The sequence below is a fragment of the Papilio polytes genome, unplaced genomic scaffold, assembly GCF_000836215.1.
Source record: "Papilio polytes unplaced genomic scaffold, Ppol_1.0 DF824102.1, whole genome shotgun sequence".
Lineage (NCBI taxonomy): Eukaryota > Metazoa > Arthropoda > Insecta > Lepidoptera > Papilionidae > Papilio > Papilio polytes.
Window position 1 is genome coordinate 2,386,659 of NW_013525102.1, and position 26,605 is coordinate 2,413,263.

At 31.3% G+C, this 26,605-nt stretch overlaps 1 protein-coding gene across 6 annotated transcripts in view; it reads right to left on the reverse strand.

Moving 5' to 3' along the window:
* The window catches only part of LOC106099735 (neural-cadherin), a 253,995-nt gene that overhangs the window by 160,962 nt on the left and 66,428 nt on the right, over window positions 1-26,605 (reverse strand). The gene's annotated exons all lie outside the window — the stretch shown is intronic.

The window sequence follows — 26,605 nt, forward strand, 5'->3', positions numbered from 1 at the left end:
CTTCACTGAATAATACCGCGCAGTAATGTCGGAACTTGAATGAGATCCATACCGACATTCCTGCGGTGAACGCAGGAATGCCGAAACCCTCTAAATTAAAGTGACCAATCAAGGTCTTACAGCAGCAGTTAAATCTTACTCAGGGAAACGCTTAGTGAGGATTTGACAAGTTAAGTCTATACTAACGGGCAGATTAAATGACTAACGTCTTTTATCAGATATATTTAAACGCTGGTATGAATAATAATTGATTAATTGAAACCATAAGATTGTGATAAATAAATTGTCAATTTCGGTATTTAATTTATTTTTATTTCATTTTGAGTGTATATTTCTATACTATTATAATCAAGTGTAAACACACTTCTTTGTTGCCTAAGATGTCAGCAATTACAGCAAATTTTTGAATAAATCTTTTTTTAATAAAAAGCCCTACACTTACGTCACGCTTTAGGTTATATATTTTCAAGCTATTAAACTTAGGGGGTAAATATTTTGGATAAAAACCCTAATTGGGAAAGAGGCCATAAGTTGCTGCCAGCATCAAGGAAGCAATGCAAGATATTTGCAATTGATAATTTGACACATGTAAACAATAAATTAGAATTTTCATAATTTTATGCGGATGATGTCGCACGGGAACAGCTCGTAAGTCATAATTGTAAACAAACTTATTACTATTACTAGTTGTGTGGTCCTATAAATAATAGTACTATATTATAAAAAAATAACGTAAGATTACTTACATTTCAACTTCAATACAGATTACTTTAAGTCAGAGTTCTCAAAGTCATAACTTTCTACGGGTAAGGCAATTCATATTAATTTCCTTTCATCACTCAAAAGTCTGGACTTATTTTAGTTTCGGAGCGTAATTTCAATGAGACATCTTTATGTTCTTTTTACTTTCACCGTCAATAGATTAAACAAAATCCATTTTCGTCTAAAGTTAATGACAAAAGCATGCCTAATATAAGTGTTTACGGTCTTAGCTCCGTTTCTACGACGTCGTTTATTTTTTATAGCTTTTAGTACTACGACCTTCAAATACGAGACTGAACTCGAATAAGATGACAAAGTTTACGTTACAAACAGATAAAATAGGTATATCAAAGACGCTATAATTCAAACAAAACTGTCTGTATCGAATTTTTTTAATAACTTTACTAATCTAAGAGAAAAATTCAATCGAGCATCCTGACAGGTTAGTGATAAGACTTGAGGGATTGCCTTTAATATTATCTTGTCAAAAACAGGTGGAGTATAGCGTACCGACTGTATAAAAATGTATATTAATATTATAGCAAATTTAACTAAAATTAATAAGCGAATTACGAGATTATGAGGTTTATACTTTATTTGTCTGTTAATTGCTTTGATTCTTCTTTGATTAAATTGCAATAATTTATATCTCTAAAATATCTTTTTGTAAGCAATATATATAGACATACATAATATAATTACACAGCTTGGTTTATGTAAATAGGTATTTAACTTCAGGTAGAAGGGAAAAGGATAATGAATTTCGGTGAACTCATTAAAACTCCTGCGAGCAAAGAAGTGTGTTCCCTTAAATCAATATAGTTTATGTATAAAAAGTGTAAACGAAGAAATTAATGCATAGCAAGCAGAGCTTTAAAGCTTTTAAAATAAAATCAAAAACATTTTAACACCGACTACCTATACTTCATTGATAAAAATAAAAAATAAAAGCATTTAATTGTGTTTTTGTCAATATAGGCATTGTCAAACGCTTGTTCTATGTATTAACTGGTTTGTATCATTATTTTAAAATGTCGGTTCTTTTTGGAGAGTATATTAAAAATACTGCCATGACAGTGGACGCGATGGCAATATTCTTTAGCTAATTTGATGTAACATAAAGCACGATCAATCATGCGAGCGCGACGAGGTCGGGCCGGATCGGGGCGTGCGGCGGGCTGGATTGGGGCGGCAGCGGGCCGAAGCGGGGCGTTCCGTGCCGCTGCCGCTGCCGCTCCTAGCGACACACTCATTCATCACACTTCGAGCGTTTCCTAAGTGCTTTAGTGCTGCTACGAGCCAGATTCAACTCCTTATATATTATACACAAACAACCGCACTTGAAATTGATTACACCTATACTTGATGCTACAGAAAGGGTCGAAGTTTCTTTTATTTAAGGATTTTGAGGAATAAAATATATTCTCTTTTGTTTGCATTGTATTTAAAACTGCTATTTAAATCACAAGATAACTTTGTAGTGTGTTAAAAATACTACGAATTACAAAACGATAACAAAATTTTACACAACCCATTACAAAGTTATTGAATACGTCACAAGAGTCAGCTAAGGGTCAATCTGCAGGAGGTCGGAGATCAAGTTTCAATAGATATGAACACGACATGGCCGACGTAAAAGTTAGTAAGGAGGAAGCGAGTTGTCCGTAGCGGCGGTAACCGCCCCATTCAACCCGTCACACTCGACTCGCTCTGATCAGGACCTCCCACGTACGGCTGCGACCGACGTGATTTAGACCGCTGTGTTCTATAGTTTGCGGATGAATAATGACTTGGACACAAGTTTGCCGGAGTATAACGAGCAATGATATCTTCCTGACAGAAAATTTAAAACACACATATTTAGTTATTTTTAACATGTAGCATACATATGACTAGTTATAATAAATACGTTGATTTGAAAATACATATATCAAAATCTGTTACACATCTATTTTTCGGAGAAAAGACCGTTTATTTTGTCAGATAGCAATGCGCGTATTTTCGTTGTTACAACGTATAACGGGAATGCAAATTTGTTCAGGTAATTTATTCATTAGGTACGGAACAGCACATGTCTCTAACATTATCTGTGTACAACAAATGTTTTCATTAATTTTATGAATGCGGCGAGGAATATGACGGGGACCCTTATTCAAAACAGACAGCGGTCGACGACGAGGGGCACATTACGTCCCTGCATCTAACCCCAAGCTGATACACGTCTTTACCAAAACATTTATTAAATCCCGCATCTATACAATATGCATACCGTCAAATTAATTCAGCGACAGTTACCGACTAGATTTACTATCACTCCACCCTTAAGAGAGTCTCGTTAAAGATCCGACGATTAAATATAAAGACGAACTAAGACATTACTTCAGCCTTCAGAGATTTACGAGCGCGCATAACTTTACCTCCCTCGCAATATCAAAAGATTGAGTGCCGATCCACCAGCACGTGCATGATATTGTCAATGATATAATATCCAACTCAAAATAATTATAATGAAATACAGAAAGAATAAAAATACTCTACTAGTATAAAGTTAATCGAAATTCAATCTTTTATTTTAAACTAGTACACACAATCGGGCTACAAATAAAATTCTCAAAAGGATAGAAGTGCAAGTTCGTTTAATTGCAATTTCGACTAAGCCAGTGATCGCCACATAAGCCGGCAAGCAGATAGGTCGAGGATCTGCGGGTGAATTCAGATACCGCCGCAGTTCAACGAATGCACATGAATATATAGATGCTAAGTTCATAGTTAACAGCTTACAACATTGAAAACCACAATAGCAAGCTTTGTTTTGAAAGAGCCAGCTTGGTATGATAAGCTCTTTGTAAGGGAGCTCACAGCTAGAATAGAATCGAATAAATTTTAATTTTACAAATGTTTCGTTGCAGCTGCAGAAGTAGGTAATAAAGAATTGTTAAAATCATTTCTGTCACGTAATGGAATATCGCATTAAGCAATCCGCCAGCTCACTGCGGAAACGAGATTGGTGAAATAAAATGGACTAATGATTACCGGGTTCGAAAACGATATCGTCAGAGAGGGAATACACTCGACGGACCTTTTGATTACACTTTTTTACTTTTAAAATTTAACTCAATGTACGCGTATAAGCACGGAAAAGGACGCTTTATTAAGTTTAAAATATTGCAATGAAGAGATAAATGAATGAATGGAAGTTCTCATCCCTATAAGTCATATGTTTAAAAAAGATACTGCACTTCATATGCTTGAAATTTAAAAGGAATTTTAGAATAAAAACATCAATTAGAGTAAAAGGCATGTATTTAAAAGCATGAAATAAGCTTTAACTTAAACTTTTTAACTTAAGATGTGTTTTTAGGAAGCATTATATTTCGAAATACAATCAAAACCTAAACACAAAACGAAATTACAAAGCAAAATAACCCAAAAATTCACAAAACAGATAAAATCGCAATATGTGAGATAACAATGCATGTGTTTAATGTTACTCCCTCATAAATAACCATGTATTTTCATTTAAAAAATCTCGTTACATTTTCGAATGAATCTGAACTCGCATACATGGAAACAGTTTTATTTGTTTAGACAATTTTCCGGACGATTAATAATTATTTTATCAATATCTACAACTAATAATACCATAAGGATATATGTAATATTTCTTTGGCTTATCGCTATTTTATAAACCAGGGACCGTAAAAAGATGAGGACATGGTAGTGTCGAGAACGAACTAACAAATTTGATAGAATGGAAAGGCTGAATCGAAGAGTAATTTGTTCGCAGCGTTGCTTCGGAACGTTTCTCTCGATACCGGCCCTCCATTCCTCTAACTCGGTCGTAAAACTGTTCAGACATACAGCGTACACGTCAGTCTTACTTCAACTTGATCACGGATTCACAAAGTTAAACGAATAACGACTGAAACCAATAACATTGGTATCGATCCAAAGAACACTTTAATTACTTTTGTTTGGAAGTCTACAAAACATCTGATTATCTAAACAATACGTCATTTTTACTGTATTACGATGTTAAGATTAATAATTTTGATACTAAATGATAATTCCTGTGAATTAAAACTACTGTAGATAATTAAGCGCCGATAACCTAATGGTTTTTGGTACGGAGTACCGATCTTGCGGTCGAGGGTTCGAATCCCGCCATTCGACTATTGTCGTCAACCATATTCTGGCATAAGTCTAGACCTTAGGTGAAATGGTTAAATTAAACATTAGTAAATTAATAAAAATCTACTTATATTTTTATGAAAAAAAATTACATACTCGTAGTACGGAAAATTGATTTCGCAACAGCATACATGTCACTCTTGATTTAACATGGATTTTTTACAGTTAACGAATAAAGATTGGAAGCAAAAAGATACTCGTATACTCGTATAATGTAACTAATTTCGTATTACGATTTAAATTCGTTATAAATGTTCGTGACAGAGGCTCGCGACCTGTCACGATAACCGCAAAAAGAGAGAGGGGTGCGTATCACAAGCGTTGAAAATTTTTTTTATTAGAAGAACAAAAAGGAAAGATAATTAAATAACTTTTTACGAAATAAAAGTTATAACATGCGGCTTTTACATTTCTCTCTTTGCGTTTGTTAATGATGTACATAATAAAAGTCATAAAAATCTATGTCAGTCTTGGTCCAAATATGCTTCAAATTTACCGTTATTATTGTATATATACTATTTACAGAGTAAAATGAAATGTATTAAAAAGAAAATTCAAAAGCATAAATGTAGTTAAGGCTCTATTCTTATCTTCTTTTACATTATATTTATTGCGCATAACAAGAATAGAAAATGCCCACAGCAATAGCAAATATGCCCTTAATTTAAAAACAAGGGCACAGTTTAAGTGCCCGAAATGTGTTCAGGACATTGTTCCATAACAATTTTGGCAACAAGCCTCCTAGACTATTAACAAAAGGAATTAAACTTCTATTTCAGTTGACATTTACAAATGAGTTTTAGTTCCGGGCAAAACATATGATACAAGAATAGGAGATGGAAAAACTCGCAGCAAGTAATCACTATAGATTTTGTAAGACTCCACTTATAGTAACTTTGTGCGTAAATTCTAAGAATCATTCATTAACATGGATGATAATCAATATCTGAATAGTTTCCATTATTTCTTCACCTTTCACGTAATAAATCTTTTACCAGGTTACAGGTAAATCTTGTAATTTAGAAAAAATCTCTAACAAGAATCATGGTTGAGTATAGAAGTTTATTTTACTCTTAACTGAAATATGCGATTGAGAGATAAGTAGTGTTCAAAGACATTACCTAGATAGGTATGATGCCTGTACTATACTGTATGGGAATAAGAGCATTATAAACATAAAATCTTTATAAGTTATTAGAATTATAAATTTGCAATTATTTACATTGTACGTGCGATTGCAAAAACGAACTCTGAACTTTCGTGACTTAAGGACGACAAAGTACTCGCCTTGAAGATGGACTCCCGATGGGTTGGGAACTAGTCAGTGCTGGCACCGGAATATCAAACGTGATTCTAATCGTCCTAAATTCATTTAGAATTCTAAATGTTACAGAAATATACAAAACATTTCTTTCCAATGAGATTTTTAAGAAGTATCTAAACACTAAAATATTTGTTTGCTCAACAATCAATATTCGTTTCGAAAAGTACTTGTAAAACGAGTAAAACGCTAAAAGATTTCTTTTTCTCCCAAGTTTTTCCTAAAACTTGATATCTTTCCGTGCATATAGATAGAAGGAACACGGGTACTTTGCAAGTTTTCATGCTCGTGAACTTTAGTAGAAGCTTAATGTTCTGTAGGAAAATATCATTTGTTATTGTGACTTCATCGAAAATGACGCGTAAAAAAAATGTCCCGTTCATAAATTTTTGTTTGCGACTTTGTAGTTTTGAAATTCTAAAATTAACGATGCTTTGATAAATGAATTATGCAAATAAAACAAGAATTGACATTTGAAATTTAAACCGTATATTGGTGCGACAAAACGTTTAACGACCGATTACGTAGGGCCCATAAAGTACCAACCCAAGCGGTCCGAAAGCTAATAACGGGTTACACATTTAAATATCCGTATTCCGTTCAAATGGCTCTTAACATATATTTTCAAGCAAAATTAATTTTTAGGACTAGGTTACCAATTTGCATGGTCAATAACGAATATATTTCAGATCATAATGTATGTAAATTGACACGTGAAGTTTATTTGCTTTAAAATAAATTGGCTACCTGAAAAAACTTAAGTTCGGATAAAGCTCTCTAATAAAGTATGTTAAAATTCAATGTGTAATTAAAAGCCAGCTATAATAATTCGCTATAGTATTTCGGTTGCTGTAATTTAATAATACTTAAAGCCCAGGAAAGTTCTGTTTGTTAAAGATTTCGAAAGCTCCTAAGTTTTTGGTACTTCAGCTTTTGTCGAGTCAGGCGGTTAATTATTTTCGTAAGACAATGAGTTGCGGAACTCAACTCATTATCTTAAAAGGAATCGACATATTTTTTTGGACGAGTTTGTAAATGATCTTAGCAAAAACAGATTTTACGAGTTTCACAGAAAGTGAAATAAGTTATAAACAGGAAGCGTGTTTGTAAAGTCGTACTGTGGTTGCTTTGCTAAATTTAATGACATACCTACTTTTACATTAACTTATTACATTTTATTACAACCGTTACAACGTTAGTCTCGAATAATTTTAGTTTTTTTTAATGATAACATAGACGATCTTAAGAGAAGTACTTAGTATAGTTGTCAGTTGTAGTTTTTAAAGTAACATTTACATTCGCTAAATATAACATGCTTTTACGGATTTTTATAGGTAACGGTCTCGTCGCATATAAAAACAGCTTCCTGTTTCGTTAACAATAAAGAGTTTAATTCTTTCTTTCATTGCTTCATACTGAAAAGTTGAGAACTTCCCTAGATAGATCCTATTAGTAATTAATAACACAGACAAAAAGATTGTCTATGCATTATCAACTTCATTTTATCAATATCTATGATATTAAAGAGAATTTCCAAACCAGATAAAAACCCGCAATTATAAAGGGCATTATTTTTCGGAGAAAATGCATTTTAAGCACTGAAACTGGTTCAAAAGCAATACGTCTTCTAAATACACGAACAATTTTTAGCGAAAAGTTTGAAAAGAAACCCTTCCTCGTTTAGCATTGCATCTCTTTTATAAATGCACTTTTAAAACGGGAACAAGAGGTAGAACAAAGAAATTGGATTGTAATTTCTCATGCCTTTACGTTTCTGGCTTACAATATCTGGCACTTTCCTTGTTAATATACTATGAAAAGAAATATTCACATGTGATTTATTTGTGATATTAATTTTTGTAATAGGGAATAAATCAGCAATTACCATAGAAGGAATTTTAATTCAAAAATGTAACAACATCATCAAAGAAATATGGCTATTTGAAAAGTAAATTTTTATACATTTTAAAGTAAAAGTTCAATGGGCAATAACATTTTTGGTATGTATTTTTACTGAACAGAGGATTTCTAGAAAATAGTCCATTTCAAAAATTATAATAGTTTACATTTCCACAATTTTAAAGATTGTTATCGTTTTTTCAGATTTGTTATTTTCCAAAATGTTCTACGTCATATTAGAATAAAATTTGTATCGAGATTACTAGCTAAACACATCTTGAAATTGATTATTTACGTATTTAATTTTCATTAATGTTAAAAAGACTATTTCCATCTTACAGACACATAGTCGGGGAAACAGCATTTAATGAAACATCTGCTTGCACAAATCGATACGAGCAATTTCAAACCCATCGGAGACTATTGAACGTGCAGAGCTCTGTGTTCTCCACTACAACGGCTTGAATCCAATTAGCAACGCAAGCACTGATAGTTTTATGTGTCGATATAAAACCTTTGCCGATGTAATAAAAAATAAATCAGTCATGGTTTTGTTAGTGAAGCGTTAGAGTATTAAACAGAAAATAATCACCATAACTTTAATTTGTATTACTGTATGTCCTAAATAACTAACATTAAGACGGAAGAACACTCGCTCGTAAAAGATGAGCCTAAAGCCTAGTGTAGAAACCACCACTGGCGCCAGACCACTATGTTGTTATAACAGATTTAATAACATTTTGTAATAAAATCCACGACGTTTCTTACATTATTTAAGTTTATTTAATGATTTTATTATTATCTGCAATAAATGAGTTTCTTTACGCCACATATTTTTAGTTCGGAATAAATCCTGTATTTATATCCAGCAGCTTAGGCTGCAAGCGGTGACCGAGCTAATTTCCTTTGCACATTATAAATTGCCCCGCCAGAACAATGAGAGCATGCTTAAACCACCTAATTCTTAGTGCCACACAATTTACGTACTGTTAATAAGCGAGAAATTACGAAATATGGCTCGGTATAAATATTACGACAACAAACTTAAATCTAATTTTACTCGCAAAATTAACAAGACGTGTATCTTATTTTGAATACTAGACTCATGGGAAATCTATAGATTTTTTCACAACGAAATCTATGTCTAACTAGCTGTTGCCCGCGACTGCGTCCACGCATTATAAAGATACAAAAAAGTAGCCGATAGTAAGCCCGTCTATGTCAGCTACCCTTTAGTGAAAATCCGATATAAATGAACAAACGCGGCTTGCAGACAGACAGATAGACCAACGCAAATACACCATCATCCTGAAATATGATTTTTTTCTTATGATATAACAAACAGACACTCCAATTTTATTATATGTATAGATTGGTTCCATTCGACTAAGCTATAACTACTATGAAACAGTTAACCTCATAGTGCGGATGAAAAAACATTATTTTATTAAACTAAACCGGGTTTTTTACGTATTCGACAGAATGTAATTTAAATACAAGATAAATAGCTTTAGTTAAATAATAGGTACGGCAAAAATAAATAAATACAAGTAGAAAATAAACAAGTCGGATAATAATGAGTAAAAACTTTGCATTGAATGTTTACTCGCTTAATTATTATAGTAACTCATTGTACTGCGGCTTAATTAAAACCGGTAATGGCTGTAAATCTTTTCACATTCAAAATTCCATTATATGAAAAGGATTTTGATTTATACAGAGTACACAAGGGGATTAAATAAAAAAGCTTGTAGTCGTTAGCGTTACAGGGTAGGCAGAACTATAAATTCAATTACATTTGTAATGACAATCATTTGCTTCATGCAGTATTTCTTATTCTATAGTGACGACTATTAGTGTGGTAGTTTGACTGTGTTTATGTAATCAACTTTAATTTGTAAAATCCTTTAAAATACATGAAATAGTCCAGTATGGAATAGCCTTCGTACTAGCCAATCATAGCTACTTATTGAATCTCAAACTCAGTTTAGAGAAAATTTACGATAGAGGCGATTGAAATGCGAGTAGGCAATTTAAATGTACATAATACATGATTACGTAGTCGACTACATACAACCGGTCCAATTTTTTTAAAATATACAACATTATTTTTTCTAAGAATAAAAGTAGAATTGCAGATTAAATTTACTTTTAGAATTTCTCAGACCGTTTTTGAAACTGGTTTAGTTATTATTAAATCCACAAATTAAAACTATAATTGCCCCTTGTTAACGAAGCTAATTCTGTTATATAAATCCTGAATAATAGTTTTTGTTCATAAAGTTTTTATACGGCTAGTAAGAAAAATAATAATGCCAGTTCAATTATTACAAAAATTACTGATTATTTTATAGTTTATTATACTTTAATTACTGATTATTAAATAGTCATATTTACTTTAATAACTTTATTTTAACTTTACTTTAATTACTTTATTTAAATTTTACTTATTTAATTTATGTGAACAGAAACTTTTTGTACAAAGCATTAAGTACATTGAAGCAATACTAACTTCCAGATTTTATGGCGTAAAAGTTAAAGCTTAAATTCGTACACAACTTAGTTTTCATTTTGTGGTTACTTGCGGTGTCTTTCCTTTATTTCATATTTCCCCAGAGCTAAGAAGAAGCAAAAGTTGAACATTGTTTCGTCCGTAACAAAAGCGCTATAACATAGAAAAAATATTCCCTCGTTATACTTTCCTTAAATCTATCTATATGTCATACAAAGAGATGTATGTTTCCTTTACAAATTTATTAGGAAGTTGGGATACTATTCTACTGGGTACAGAAAACGTCATAGGATTGTGTTTTCTTTAATTAAAATAAAAAACTAATAAATAGAGCAAATTCAAAGAATGACGGAAACGATTTCAAATTCTGAAAGCACGATGCACCTCTTATAACCATAGAATAAAAATTGAAGTTAAATTTACTTCTTTACATCTTTATTACTTTTCAGAAATCTTAATTAAATTCAATTATCTACAAATAAATAAACGAGAAATTAGTTGATAAAACATTTAGTGATTGAATAAAACTAACTTTAGTTATTGCTTTGGTAACAGATTCGCATTAGGTATTTCCCTTGTGTCTGACTTGATATGTGAATTCACTTCTATGAAATATTCCAAGCCATTTCCACGTTATCGTATGTGAGTTTGCTAAAACCGTTAATCTCGTTAGTTAACGTAAAGCTTACAGAGGTTTAGTTGGAAGTTTCAGTTTAAATGGTTTACGGAAAAGCTTGAACAAAAATGTATTTAATGCTGATTTTTTTTTATTCACCTATAAAAAACTAACGAATACTTTTATAAACATTTTCAAAACAAAGAAACATAATTTTCACATTGTCTTGACATACTATTGTGATATCGAAATTTAGAGAAAACTAAAACACAAGAAAATATCAACAATAGTACATCCCCATGAAAGCTATTACACCAGTAACATAAGACGTGAGCTCGAGAAGGCTGCGTTTATTGGAACACCTGATTACACGCAGTATTGGGTGCAGCTGCTTCTACCGAACCGTTGCTAATGAATGTGTTCCTACATCTACATATATTGAGGTAAATGTATCCAGATTTCACGTAAGATACAATTGCAAACTAAACTAAAATTACCGAGTTAATTTAAGTCGTATTCAGGTAATATTTATTTGGGAATTATCATATGGAATGCGTAATTATTTTAATAAGTTATAACATTGTCAACTTAATGCGTAAGTTTTTAATATTAAAATGTATAAGAGCAATCTTTCGGTGGCTACAGAGAACAAGGATGAACTCTCCGTATCTCTATGTTCTACAAGCATTTAATGCCATCTAGTTTTCAGTGCAATAAAACGTAGTTTCATATTTTTGTAACTACGTTTACAATGAATTTTCAAATACATAATAACACTGATATTGCAATCTAAATTTATATCTATATAATAAAATTTTCAATACGATAATATCGATATCGTAGTACAGAGAACATCGTAAATTCCGATGGCGCATTCGAGTTAGTTATTGATTCGATGCAATTTCCTTTACTACATGTTATTTTATTTATTGGTTTTATATTGTAATACTGGCAAAGTCCTGGTATTTTTGAATGGATAAACGATTTAAAACAAATTTGTTATACTGCGAATGTTTCATTTTAAACCATTGAATGAGGTCTTCAAGGTTTTGCTAAGCTTGCAAAACATGAAGAGGCTACAAAGATACTTGATATTGGAGTTAACAATGCTAAAGGGGCTAGAGCTAAACGTTTGTAGTGGATGATATTCTAAATATACTCTAGTAAATTTAAAAACAATAGATTGGTGGACAATATAACAATACGGAGTTATAATAAATCATCTAAATAAATGATGTACTTAGTCATATACAAATGCGAAGCACTTAAAGTAATAAAATAAAAATGATTTTTGTAAAATCGTTTTATCTATGCTTTTGATTTTGTTCACTGGGTATACTGTGACCTAATTTTATACAAAGTGTAGTTACAAATAATATTAAAATAAAAATAATTATATGAAATAGATAAATATGTATGAAAACTTTTATTTCGAATTAAAATAGTTTGAATAATACCTACCACGATAAGGAAACTAAATATCCACAAAGAGATAGGTTCTTTTTACTTATCATTTTTAATATTTAACGTAATATTTCATTTTAATGTCAAAAAAGCCGTCGCAATTGCAACGCACGTTAATGTTTTATCAATTTTCGAATGAACACGCATCTGCAGTCAACAGCTGCCCGTTAAAGCTTTATGCTCGTTTGAATTAATTTAACGTACTTGTTGCGGAAATAATCGGTCCAGTTTCACCTATATTCCGTTTGTAAACGTCGAAAACTAATTATTGCATGATAAGCGATTGGCACAACAGCCGAATGCTTAAGTGTGGCTCATTATTAGGCACACGGTCGCTCAATGGAGCGTACAATTGTAGATTTTGCACAATAACCCAGCTTTGTTACATAAATTCAAATAGAATATTGAGACAGATATTACGCAATGGCAGTCAATCGATTATTATTTAATAAGTAAACCATGCAGACATCAAACTTTTAGCCAAATGTACAAATATAATATACAAGCTTTCACCCGCGACTCCGTCCGCGTGGGATTAAAAAAAACAAAACTGAGTAGCCTATCTGTTCTTCCAGACTATCCGCTACGTCTATGCCAAATTACATCGAAATCCGTTGAGTTGTTTAGGCTACAAACTCTAACAAACATCCATCCATCCATCCTTACATGCATATAAACTTTCGCATTTATAATGTTAGTATGATCTTTGAGTACTATGAAAATATTTTAATAGTTACTTTGCCTAGTTTTTTAACCTACTTACTTTATACCCTACATTTGCCCTACTTTTATACTGATTAGTCACAAGGGTACTTGAATCGAAAGGTTCACATGAAATTGAAAATGTAGAAAAAGTATTTACCTATTTTTCTTTGCGATATTAAAACGATCGAATTTTACTGTATACAATGAACCCTATTCATTCTATTCTATTTTAGATTACATGTATTCCTACTTACATCTGCGGAAACGCATTCCGTTTATTTGAATTAATAAAAATTACCTGAAAAAAAAAACACATATTGTTAGTAAATTGAAACTAATCAAAAGTTACACAGTTAACAGTAAATTACATTAAATCACGTTCATTCTTTTGCTTACCAACATAAAAATCCATTACTTAAAACGTAAAGTACCGTTAAAGTAATCTAAATAATGATTATATGATAATAACATTATATGAAACGATCCTTTCCTAAAGACTATGAAAGTTGTTGCACATTCATACAGGAAGAAAATAGACATTAAATTGTCATAACGTTTAATGTAGCAAGCGAACCACAAATTTGTAGAACGACCAGCTCGTTGGAGTTTATATGACATTTTACCCGGCAATAAGATCAAACCGTTGCGTCTTTCTGCGACGAGCTAGCCCACGTTCCGACTTTTGCCCACACTACTTAATCCCACTAACTCGCAACCGCCACACATTATACCGGCCCACATGTGACTTAATTTAAGTTCTTATTATCCAAAGAAGGGTTACTTTGAATATAAATGTGGAAATGTTTGTTATAGCGCCTGGCAAAAAATGTGCTAATCCTAGAAAACATTTCTTAGAAATTCTTTTAGGCTAATCGTGAGACGGGACATAATTAGAAAATAAATTATTTAAATTTATAATGATTTCAATGTCACCAGATAAAGATAAATTGAGGCAAGATGGAAAAAAATTAAATTAAAAGTCTTGCAAACACCGATTTATAGTAGAATAACGTTACACGGACAAAGGTCTGTATTTAGTTGGTATTTTTTTTTTCAAAAACAAATCTTTAAATTTCACTTTGAAATGTTGAGAATTTTTGGCAGAATTTCGAGTTACAAGTGACTGAAGAGAATGTGTAGGAGAAGCGGATTAGCCGACTAAACAGATTTAAGTGTACATACAATACGAAACCACCGAGTTCATGCGCATTGCGACTTGCACGTACTCGTAACTATGTTAGATACAAGATTTACAATACAGCGACATCTATTGTTCAATCTTAATGCTTTACCATTTTAATAATACAAAAGACTAAACTTTTCAATCTGTGTATCTTAAATTCAATATAAATAAAACAAATGTTCCCAAAATAAACAAAATCTAGAAGGTTTTTAGGAACATTGAAATAAAACAGTAGACAAATCTGGCGGAGAAAAACCACTACGTTATTCTATCTATTTTCCGGTTCCTTGCTCTCTAACACAGATTTGCCACCGCTTTTTAGACTAACAAAATAAAAGTTAGAAATTGTACTTTGGAATAAAAGTTATAACAGTAATTAGTACAGTCAACTATTACGTATTTTTAATATCTTGAGGAATATTTGAATTAAAAAGCTTATGCCTGAGCTCCCGTTAAATAAAAAAAACATTAAATAGTCATTGTGTTTTCCCATTGTTCTGTAATACATATCATCGGGACCCGTTGAGCGCTCCTTAAGACCTTTTAACATCCATCCACTTAAACTTTTATATTTATAATATTAGGAACATAAGAGCCTTACCATTGTCTGATAGAGGCTCCGATAGCTTAAAGATGACGTCTCTCTCTGATAAGAGAACAAAATCCGATATTTTCATCACATGTTTTATACGTTGGATTGTTATCAGAAAATTTCTAGTTTGGGGGGACAAGCCCTAAGACTTGTGTATGACCTAAGTGGGATAATTACGTTGAAATCTCTATGTCTAACAAGTTTATATGTTAATACGGAATTAGTTATAACAATGCAACAGCACATAAAACTTTTAATGTAGAAACAGAGCTGTTATGTTTGAATTTATATTTACAGTGAGTGAGTGCGCTTGTATAATTTATGTTGGAAACTAACAGCTAACATAAAGCATTAACTCATTACTTAACTCTTTTTAATATTCAAGATGATAAACATATTTTTATACAGATTTTTAAAAGAAATATTTGAACGTTTGAAATTTTTCAAGGGATCAGAAATATTTCATTAGATCAATCCCACTAATTCCTACTAATATTATAAATGCGAAAGTTTAAATGGATGGATGCATAGGTGGATGTTTGTATCGTAAACGATTGAACGGATCTAAATAAAATTTGGCCTAGGTTTAGAGCACAGTCTGAAATAACAAATAGGCTACTTACTTATTACTTTTTTATTCCATGCGGATGAAGTCGCGGGCGAAAGCTAGTTTAATATAAAAATTAATAATTTTCACTTCTAAAAACTACAGTACGTTTCATTATAAAATAGTAACTATTTGTATTTTAAACTTGTTCATTTAAATTCATTCTTATAAGTGGAAATTGCTTAATGGAATATGCCTGGAACGAAACTTAAAGGCTATTATTATTTCCACTCGATTTACGTCTACATTACTGAACCAAAGCATGCCAAGTATCATCGTGTCTGTACCTATTTCTTTTTAAGTGCAACTTAATGTTGTTTTTGATTTATTACATTATTTATTCATTTTAAACTTGTACTTTTTAATATCTTGAAAATGTTTTAAATATTATATACTAGATTTGGACCGCGATTCCGTCCCCGTAGAATTGAAAAAAACATAAATGAGATGCCTATATGTCCTTCTAGACTATTTCCTACGTGTATGCCAAATTTCATCGAGATCCGTTCAGCTGTTTAGGCTACAAAGTCTAACAAACATTCATCCATCTAAACTTTCGCATTTATAAACAAATATTTAATAACAACGCCTTTACGTTAGAAGATAAATTGAGCAGTTCCTAGAAAATCAAATGTTTATACATACTATTGTAACTTTTTGATGATGACTATTGTAACGTATTTTGATATTTACAAATATCAAGTTAAAATTAATAAAACAAATTATGTATTCACTGTTAATAATGCTGTGCCTACTATATCAGAACATAAAGTACTAATTTCTAACAAACTATTCTAACACAGCTAACATTTGTAGCGATCTTATCTTGTATAATTGGTATTTAATTAAATACAACTAGTCAGATCGTTAGAATACCTGAGGAATACCTCGGCATCCGTATAAGCTGCATTCAACCGCTAAACAATAATAAGATATTCAATCTATTCTAAATAATTTTAAACTTCTGTGTTAAAGAATTATTGTCATAAGAAGTACATAAATATTTTAAATATAAATGAATATTTTAATAACATTTAGACTGTATTTTAAAAATCGTAGCTAAGAATCATTTTGTTCTGCTCAAGAATGACGAGTGAATGAAAATTCAATAGTAAGTCAACACGAAATACTAAAAAGGTTTCTTTTAATGTTCTCTTTTTCAATTTCCGGCAAATACCTTTGAAGAAATAATATTAAAAATATTCAATCTGTACTGTAATTTGTCCAAAATGTTGACGCCTTATTTATCATTTTGAGAGTTACTCTTTCACTTACACTAGTCAACAAAGTTTTTTACTAAGACAATATGAGATTTCCTCGAAATGAAGTTTTATTACTATTATATCTGTAACTATTACTGACAATATAAATCCTGACTCGAATCTAATTTTTGCCCAATTGTAGTTTACGAGTGTTAAAATTAAATTTTCCACTTCACCGGAATTATAGACTTGACGAACATTTAGTATATAAATTCATATTATAGCAAAAATTAAGAAGAGGTTTTAGAGAAGCCAAAGAAGAAAATCCGGAGTTAATTGAGCGAGACACCTGAGCACGAACAGTGCTTACGCACACCGAGAATTACATACTATTAGAAACCCCGACACACGAGACCTTGGAATTATTACTGTGTACTAGTTGTGTAACCCATTGTTATCATTATATTAGTGAAGCTTAACTTACACATGTACACTTGTACATTTTTAAATAAATTACCCAGACGAATATAGGTGAAATTGGACATAGTTAAGTGTATTTTAAAAAAGACTGTATTATAGTAACTATAATTTAAAAACATAAAAAAAATAGCATGAGTACTTCTAATTTCAACCATTATAAAGTTAAGTAAAAATTACGATAACGGATATAAACAAAAATGTTCCATTTCATTTAAAATCAGACATTTATTTACCTATAACTTTCAAATATCATCCGACAAATGAAAAAGGGAAAAACAAAAAGTGAAAAACAAGTTAATTAGACAAAGAAAAATCCGTTTTCAATAAAAAAGAACTTCGATCTGTTTATTTGGTCAACTTCTCGACGAATAACAGTAAAAAGCACTGAGCTTGCATTTTACTTGAATAAAGCACAGCTTAATTAAGATTAAGTTCATGATAGTAAGCGATAGCAATATTTGAAGTTGAACAAGTTAATGTGAATAAATTGCACTTTGTTATACTAACTAATTAAAAATTCTTCAAGTGCAGTATGCATCCACTGTGTTTGAAATCTAATTAATCTCAATATAATAAAGAGCACTAAAGTAAATTAGTTAAAACATTTCCAGTTTTATTAAATCGTGAATACGAATATGAGATTTACTTTGACCAAGTAATAATAAATCTAATCTTTATTAAATGGCTCAAACGTTGCATCGGATTTAATATTAGAATAAATGATCCTTTGATCCTAATAAGAAAATGTATATATCTTGATCCAACGTTGTATTTTTATTAACGTATTAAACCTTAATAATAATATAGACTATTAATATGAATTATTAAACAATAATTCAGAAGTGTACAATAATGTTAAGACACCGTTAAAGTACAATTCAAGCGAGTCATTTTTAATACATTTAAAAGTATAATAGAAACTACGTAAATACTAAAAAGATACGGAAAGAACTTCCAGTTTTTAGTATTCTTACCGGCAAGGTGTGACTTTATTAATTTGCATTCCTTCTTTACTTTTCTTCAAGAAACATTTTAAAACGGCTGCTTAACATTCGACACTATTCAACTAAAATTTATTAAGTTTTATGGAAGACTTCGTCGAGACTTACGTGAATATATTAAATGAAAGATTTACTTAAAAATAAATAATGGCGAAAGTTGAAAGTTGTAAACGCATCCGTGTGTAGTAAGTAATCTATAGTTATTTACTTTTACATGCATATATTTATCATTTAGCTAACATTCGATAAGGACAGCGATTTTATAAGTGATTTCCTTGCAACTTTGTTTAAATAAATTTTTGATTTAATAATTAGGGTAAATGGAACCGGAAACAACTTTTATTTAGTCATCCATAAACATTAGCTGAAACAACAAAATTATAATACAAAATTTACATTTCTTAAGAACAATCTGCTCTTAAAGAATATTCATTTACATAATACAATAAAATAATAATAAAACAACACTAGATTACTTTGCGATGCGTTTTGGTAAAGTAAAAATATTATTTATGTACTTTAAGCAACAAGAGATATACATATATATGCTGCATTATACATACAACTAAAAACTATTTCCAATGCCATGAAAGAAATAAATCCAACTCAAATTTGTTTGATTTAGGTAAATCATGGTTGTTGTAATTTTTTTTCTATAATTTAAAAATTACCAGGTAGTCTATTCTATTTGCTTTATATCCGTGTAAATAAATTTTACATCGAGTTAATGGAAACGTTAATGGAAACGTCTCGCTCTGGGAAATCTTTTCCCCAGCTCTGAGCACCAATAACTTTTAAGTGAACGAAATACATCGACGCGTAATTTCTACAATTGAATTTTTATAATTCATAATAAATTATAGTGTATTTTAAATAACCAAGCAATAAGTGTGCACAAATAATATAAATATTTATTTGTTTTGCTATTTAATTTCCTTATCGATTAGTTTACTATGTATGGATGTAAACATTTTGTACCTGAATATCATTGTTTAATGCGATAATGTCACATACGGGCGTATAACAAGTAGTAACGTTTGCATTGTACTCAGAGTACAAAGCTATAAATAGTGTACATTACTCCCATAGCCACTTCGGCCATAACCCACAGCCATTTCGCATCTCTATCGCAAATGTTTCACATGTTACTGAGTTACACTCTCCACTCTAAAGTGCAAAGATATATGATAATATGATATATATTTTCCGCCGGTACTATCTAGACGTGCAATGAAAAATTATCCACCACTAACGTTGGAAATAAAGGGAATAAGTGTAAAGATACAATAATGTTTTAAGGGTATAAAGTATACCTAAGTACCGTAACTAATAATTTCTATGAAAGTGAAAAAACACATACGTTATAATACATTTTATAATAAAATTTAATCAAATTGACTTGATTTAATTTACTTGTTTATATTATTTGGCACACTTAACACGTCTAAACTTGTTAAAGTAGATTATTTGAGAAATCTACAAAATTGTAGGGAACACTTAGTCTAGATTTAGTAACTAATTACCAACTATCCCTAAGTAAGTATTTCTGAATTTAATTAATTTAAAAAACGGAATGCTCCATCGACATTTTAAGAAAATAACGCTTCTAAGATAGCATTTTGCATCTCGCGGCATTTCCCCGGCGTCTTCAATTTGCCGGCTTTCATTATCTGAGCAGCATAGTTAATGACCAGCAAAATCTGTTACAAACGATATTATAAAAAGTAATAACTACCGATTTATGAATATAAGTGAAAAGTCTACTTCATAATTGTTTTGTATTTTAACCTTTGAAATGAAAACTTAAAGCCTTATATCTGACATTAACTTTAAGACTAATAAAATGATGAAAATGTGCTTATATACTTGAATTTATATTGACACCGAAGCATTTTAAGTTCATTATAGTCGCTACCTTCGCATTGTTTTACAAAACAATTGAGTTACCATAGAACCTTAGCTATGTAAAGTATCGACCCTTGGGTTGGACAATTTGTGCATAGTGCAACAAAATAATTATTCTACTGGAAGCATTGTCACGAAGGCGTACACAACGCACCTGCCAACGTCAAAGCCCCAGGGACCTCTTCCACTATCACTTAGTATTCCTCTTGCGCTGTACGACTTAATTTTAATGTTACTCGTTTCCATTGAAATAACAAATACATTTCTACACATATAATATGTTTACATAACAAAAATAGTTAATTTTGAAAATCAATAAGGCCAACTGATAATCACAATTGATAGAAGATTAAAAAACGAGATAATCTCGCACGTCCAAGTCGCGAAAATTTAGAAATAGATAAAGTAAGAAACCCTCTTACTAACAGCTCATAATATAAACATAGCTGGTTAGAAGCTCGTTTAGAGCGGGGTCACATCTTTGACTAAACTGCCACACAACTGTTGTGCGATTGTCAATTGTTTCTCAGCCAATTCAACTGTTTAGTTGTACAACTACAAATCGAGTAGTGTGCGCATCTCCATATAAGCTCTTAGGAATCAAAGAGAGACTAAACAGTTCTGCGATAGTTTATTCTAAAGCATTGCTATAGATTTAAACTGGTACTGTTTAGTCTTATCAGCAAAGAACTTATGCATCAAAGGTATTAACACCACATCAGAGATTACCAATATGAACGTGAGAAACTAATATCCGGTTTCTCAGGTACATTTAACCATTCGTTAGAGCTTTTGATTCGATGATTTTCTCAAATGCGTTTCCGAACCACGTAACTTGAGTTTTACCCCATTGAATTATAGGTCTACCTAAAAGTAATGGATCTCTAGGTAATTAAAAAGCAAACGGAAACTTCAGCAACCCAACATTTATCTGCTTTTGATTTGTAGATCTGATAACTAACACTTGCGTAATTTGACCTGAATTTTCGCATTTATATTCTCCTTATTGTGATAATGATACTGAAAAATGCATTATTACTGAGAAACTAACGCCGAAACTTTAACTTCAAGTAATTATGGTAAACCGTTCATTTTCAAAACTCTATCGTAGGTTGTTGAGGTGGACCAAGACCAAACTGGAACAACTTAAAGTCTCATTAGCATTGGTATTAGCAGAGAGGGTCGGACCAACTTTATTAATTAGTACCAAACAATATGAATTAAGTAAATATTAATAAAATGCATATTTTTACTCAAAATACGTTCTTGCGATTCTGATATATTTATTTTTAACGAAATTTTAATAACAAATAAACTGCAATATGATATCCGTAATTACTAGCTGTTGCTCGTGACTTCATCCGAACGTAACATAGCTTTTTAATGGTGTAAGAATTTGCGAAATCGGCCCTTTCGTTTTTGAGTTATTTCAATGTGAATAAATATACAAATTTCTTATTTATTATATCAGTATAGATTAAGACAACATAACTTTTTTTGGATTAAGAATGGTTACATTATTAATCACATCTTCCTATTATCACACGAGTGTAACCTTTTCATGCGAACCGTCCATAATTCATAAAGCCCGGTACGGATTCATCTTCTAAAAGAGGTTGTATAAACCTTTGAGTGAAAAAGATAGATATTATCCGAACAAAGGTTATTTTTTTCCAAACGAAGAGTAATTTAATTTAGTGCATTAATTAATTTTAATTAAATAAAACACAACGTGAATCCCTTGTAGTTTTGATAACATGCGGTATCACAATTATTCTATTATTTTAATCGATTTTAATTAAACACCCTTGCTTAACCTCTGTTAGGCAGACAGCTCAATTACTCCGGCGAGTCGTGTTTTATTTTAATTAATCTTACTATCAGAATATTCGATGGTACTTTTGACGCTCACTATAAAAAAGTATTGTATGTAATCAATACTTAATTATGATCAAGCAATACACATACATCAAAATAAAATACACACACATCCACTTTACACACATCAAAGAAAAATTAAGCAACTCTGAAACTATAACAGTAGCATATTTTTATATAAAAGTAAGCATTTTTAATCAAATATAAAGGTGAAAGTCTTATAAAACATAATACCACAAACTTGAGAAAAAGATAAAAACCGAGTCTCTAAAGACGATATTGAGAAAAGTTTTTTTCATTTAGTTAAACATTATTCTCTAATGTATTTAAAATGAAGACAGACTAAAAGTAGACAATTTAAAAAAAATACTCAACTTTCCTACCCTTTGCTACAATTTAGCGTTGTATTCAATTTGCCGGGTTTCATAAGGCCTCGTAATGAAAGCAAAATTTGTTACGTACGACATTCTACGGTAAATTAAGTTATTCACGGGCACGTGGATGTTTTCAAGTTACGATATCAGAAAAAATATACACAAGCAGGTTCATTTTCATGATAGAATTTTAATCCATTAGATACTAATAATCAATGCTGAAACAATGTTTTTTAAACGAAACCTTTTGTTAACCGATATTGTTTTTTTTTATAACATAAGGCGGCAAACAAGCAAGCGGCCACCTGAATCCACCGAAATGGAAAGCGACCGCTGCCCATAAACATCCGCAATTGCAGTTGCGTTGCCTACCCTTAATTGACGGAGGAGACGCACATAAATAGGACATTTCCCCTTCTTATGCGTCTCCTCCACCATCAAATCCACTTTTCCTTCCCATCCCTTCCTTTTAAGAAAAGGGTGGAAAGGGACTAAAAATTAGGCCTCCGGCACCACACTAATTAGATGAAACGCGGAATTGCTTCCACTTCACGCCTTCTTTCTATGGTCGTGGCCTGCCGACCCATTCGTGCGAAGATGTTAAAGCGGCCTCTACCACTGTTTTTGACCATTGATTAAGCAACAGTTTTTGTCTCCATCGCCATAACCGTCTTTTAACCTTTCGAAGATGCCATCGGTTAAGAAACGGTTATTTGATCTAAGCGTTTTCGTAATATGTACATAATTTGCTTCACAATTTCATTGTACATTTAGAATAATGGAAACTCTAAGCCCCGTGTGGGAATGTTTTGCTGCCGTGAAATCAATGTATAGCCGGCTCTTGTAAGAGAAACCGCCTCTCACCTGTCCCTGACATTCGCTAGGACCCTTTCTCTACAGACTATTGTGTCATATTTCAATAGCAGTTCACTACAATGTTTCATTACTTTTTCAATTTCATTTGACCAAAGGTACAAAATTCTAAATGTGTCTGCAATTTTCTTTACGTAAAAAAATATTTAAAACTGGTTCAGTTTAGCCCTTTAAGATTGATTGACAATTCGAAATCGATTCAAGTATTTCAAAATTCAGCTGATATATTTATCTTATTTCATTACGAAGTATTATCACGCACTTATCGGTCCTCCTATCTAAATGTCTATTTTCTAACCAAAGGTCCTTGACCGTTAAATGTCACCAGCAAAAATCAATAGCCGATCCCTATTTGGCTACCGTACAAACAGTTATCGCAGAGAAAGGGTTGTTTTCGTTACATTACGAAGGTAGAGAACAAGGTCCTTGACATTGAATCAAGTTTCTAAGGTAAATTCACGTGGCCCGCGCCGATATAATCAGAATAAAGGCTGGAAGGTTACTTAAGTAAGGGCTTCTTGTTATTTCCTTTACCTTTGTACTTTTAATATACCGATAAATGAAAAGATCTTATCCGAATAACTTTATACGAAAATAGAAATAAGGAAATTAGAATAATAAACCGAATAACTTTCTTCATTATTTTTCATTATCATCATCACATCATCTCCAGCTGACTATACTTATATAAGGGACTCGGAGCCAAATAAAGGGTGACTAGGCCTTAGTCAATCACGCTGGCCCAGTGCAGGTTGATTGACTTCACACATATCTTTGAATTTCTTCGCTACACATGTGCAGGTTGCATCACGATGTTTTCACATTGGTATATCGCGTTCGAACACAAGACTTGTAGATTACAAGTCATGTTTTTAAACCCCTGAGCCACCGAAGCTCTGTCTTTTATTATCATATTACTGTATAAATGCTTCCATTATCTGGAAATAAGAATCACTTATACTCAGTAATATATTCCCTAGTTATATGTTCTATTATTTTTCAGGCAAGAATAAACATAAACGTCAACAAGTTAATGCACTTTCTACACACCGGGGAAATCTTCAGCCCAGTTGTAGACCAATAGCAAAATCTTATTACGTCAAATTGATATACAGCAAAGTTTTTTATAATGTTTTTTCTATTTTTCTAATATACTTTCACCTAAGTTATGAAAATAAATGATTGTATTTTTAAAAATTCTTATATAATAAAGAAGATTTGTATTTTTTGTTTTTGTATGTATTGTTGAAATGTACTCAAAAACTACTGGACTTATTTCAACAATTCTTTCACCATTAAAAAGGTACGTTATCAGTAAGTTATACGGATTATGTCTTTATTATTTCTTAATTTCACGCAGATGAAGTCGGGAGCAACAGCTAATAGTCGATACTTTGTTAAAATCGAAATTAAGTCGGTCGATTAATCATTAACCAAACTGAATTTGACAGGGCCGGGCTGATTACATCGGCAAGAATTATTTGGAACATTAGACGCTATACGTCTGTGCAATGTTAAAGTAACATATAACACTTACGCCCTATTTCTGAATCGAATCTTAGACATTTCAATAGAATTTAAACATGGCCTAGTAATTTAAGGTTATTTACATATCTAAATTTCATTTCAGTATTCGGCCGTTAGTTTCATATTGCTTTTAATAGCAGAGGATCCGCTAATAAAGTACTACAACCACTACAATTTCCCATACAACTTTATATAAGATTACCATTTCACATACTAGCTGTTGCTCGCGACTTCACTGCGAGAAATAATACAAAATAGGATAAACATAGCCTAAGTTAATCAGTGGTAACATAGCTTTTTAATGTTGCAAATTTTACATACAAACAAAGATACAAATCTTTCCTCTTTATTCATAATATTAGTGTTGATATATAAAGGACTGGCAGCTATACGGCGGCATTTAAAGAGTTAATATATATTCAAAACTATTTATGTTAAATAATAATTTCATGTAGGAGTCGTGTTTGGCACGAATCGCGCGGTCGACGTAACCTTGCTCAAACAAGACTTGCGTGAAAATACGCTGTGACATTGACAGCTTCTATTAGTTTTACCCAATCCTCTTTAATACCAGACTCTTAGGTTTTTTCTGCTTATCGCTTATTCGAGATCAAAAATATTCACATAAAAGACTAGAATTCTTAAACGATAACGAATAGACGTTTAATTTATATGAATAAAAACAAAGACATAAAGATTTCAAGTTTCGTATTATGTTGTAATTACAAATAAATTAATGTACAGTCGAAATCAAAGGAAATGACAAATTATACATACACATTACACTGCCTAATAACTTCATTTATTGTCTGTGATTTTATTTTGGAACGTTGCTTTGTTTAAATTGTTGGTGTCTTTTGCTACAATGAAGTTGTGAAAAAATAAGGATAAAACTGCCGAGAAAATAAGTAATTCCTAAAATTTTGTAACTTAAATTAAAGTATTTTATGTAATGAAATACATTTAAGTTGTTGTAAATTTATACTTCAGTTTTATCAAAATAGTCTCTTAATTTCGGAAATTAGTTAAATGTATTCAAGAAAATTTATCTTAAAGCACAAAGTGCAAAGACAATGGAAGTTTACTTAAAACTACAGTAAATATTCTTAAAGTTAATTAGTCGCACTGACTTAGCATAGTCTTGAAATGTATTAATTAGACGAGCTTCTCTTTTTACAAGATCCTAGATCTAGATTACAAAACGTTTTAAACAAAGTCAAAGTATTCAATTCTAGTTTAAAAACAAAAGTAACTTTAACAAAAAGAAACTACATGGTTTACAACATCGGCAAAATATCAGTTAATTCCAAATATTGTTGTATAATAAATTTCACATGGACTAAAATTTCGCGTATTTTCATACAAATTGCAATATAGCATTAATAAAGGAGTATATTGAATTGGGTTACAACACGTTTTTACAAATACTGTCCTGAAATCGACTATGAAATTTTAATCATTGCAATTGGTTTCATGCGCTATATATCAAATATACGATAATTTATATATGAAT